Below are 2,231 nucleotides of genomic sequence, written 5' to 3' on the forward strand. Positions count from 1 at the left end.
AAGTTTACAGGGACATTGGATTTCCATTCCTTCATTGTTGCACTTTCCTCCCTGCTCACCCCTTCCCCCAGTTCACTTTCTCTTTGAAAAGTAAAAAAAAATTAAAAAAAAATTCTTTCTTTGTTTTACAATCCCCTGCCCCAGTCCACTCCACAATGCAGCTTTCATTCTGGACTCTTGTCATGACAATAGTACCTAATCATATATTCCTCCTAAACAGTTCCCTCCCTCATGTGTTTCAATGCAGGATACATTATTTATCCCCTTTTAGTTTCCCGCCAACTTCAATGTCAGTCTCAGTTTACAACAGTGGCAGTATGCAGTATTTGTCCTTTTGTTACAGATATTTCACTCAGCATAAGGTCCTCTAAGGTCACCCATTTTTAATAATATTGCATGAGTTCCTTGTTTTTCAATTCAGTGTAGTATTCCTTAGTGTGAATATACCAGAGCTTCTCTATCCATTTGTTTGTTGATGGGCACTTGGGTTGTTTCCAACTCTTTGCTATTGTGAACATAGCTACAATAAACATGGGCGAGCAGGCTAGGGACCTCTTTAAAGTGATAGAGTAAGGATGCCACTTAAAGATTGAGGTGTGTCTGACCCCAAGTCATATAATTCTCCCTTTCTCTTTTTAAATTCTTTTTGTATTGGTTTGCTTACAAAGTTTGGATACATTGTGTTTTACATTGTTTTTCATTCACATTGTGTTTCATAGATCATTCCCATGCATATGTTTTATAAAATTAATCACCATTAGACTCATCATATGCTCATTATAACACTGTCTTTTCAGCTCCCCACCAGATCTTTCCCATTTTTTTTACCCCCTCCCTCTACCCACCAAGTTGTGCAACCCTGTAATTTTACCCCCACCCATCCTCACTCCTTTCCTCCTTGGATCTCGAAACATGTGTTACTAGTTATCCTTCCACTGGTCTTATGCAGTATTTTTGTTAGTTCACTCAACATAACGCTCTCCAGTTTCTCCAGAGTTATATAGCATTTTTTGGAATTGTTGCTCCTGAGTGCTACATAGCATTCTATTGTGTGACTGTACCACAATTTCTCAATCCATTCAGTTGTGATTGGACATTTGGGCTGTTTTCATGCTCTTGTGATGGTGAATAGTGCTGCCATGAACATTAGTGTACAAATCTCTGTTTGGGTCTCAGTTCTAATTTCCCTGGAGTGTATTCCTAGTAGTGAAATAGCTGGGTCATACAGAATTTCTTTGTTCAACATTTTGAGGAAACGCTAAACTGCCTTCCAGAGTGGTTGTGCCATTTTACAGTATTAGAGTTCCCATCTCTCCACACACCTCTCTTTGACATTTTTTGCTTGCTCATGGTATTTTCAATTGCTTCATTTGTATGCAGAAGTTGGACAATGAACAGGTAAAATGAAGAATTGATGCCTCTGGGTTTTTTTTAATTATTATTAAATTTTATAAGTTTTAATGAACATTTACAGAGATTTTGGGTTCTCATTCATTCATTGTTGCACTGTTTTCTCTACCCTCCTCCCCAGTTCATTCTTCTTCCCACCCGCCCCGAATGTCTGTTTTAATTGTCCAATTGCCATAGTGCAGAATTGATGCCTTTGATTGATGTTAGTGACTAATCCTGAATAGACTTCATAGACTTGATACTTCATTCATTAGACATAATACTTTATAGGCTGTCAAATGAACAAACAAGTCTGTCTCGGGGAAAAATGCAGCCAGCCTGTTCCTTAGAAGCAAGGATGGTGAGCCTTTATCTCACACGCTTTGGGCATGTTATCAAGTAAACACCAGTTCTTGAGAAGTACATCATGCTTGTGAAAGTACAGGGTCATTGAAAAGGGGGAAGATCCTCAATGAAATTATCAGCAGAATAAATGTACCAATGGGCTTAACCTCAGGAGAGATTGTGAGGACAGCACAGAATTAGGTACTCAGATGCGCAAGTCAAAAATGCAGGCATCATCCTTGATGACTTCCCCCCCTTTATACCTCATATCAACAATTCCTAGTGTTTCTAACTAAAAACTATGTCTCACATCTATATTGCCCCCATCCTACTAGTCTAAATTATTTTTATGTTTTATCTTGAAAATCCCTGCTTGCTGAAACTGAGGAGGACCTGAAGTGCCTGCTGCAGAGTGTCAAGGACTGCAGCCTACAATATGGATTGAGGCTCAATGTCAAGAAGACAAAGATTCTCACCACTGGACCAATTGGCAGCAT

The sequence above is a fragment of the Elephantulus edwardii genome, unplaced genomic scaffold (assembly GCF_000299155.1).
Source record: "Elephantulus edwardii isolate Elephantulus edwardi_28Jun2011 unplaced genomic scaffold, EleEdw1.0 scaffold00015, whole genome shotgun sequence".
NCBI classification, from domain to species: domain Eukaryota; kingdom Metazoa; phylum Chordata; class Mammalia; order Macroscelidea; family Macroscelididae; genus Elephantulus; species Elephantulus edwardii.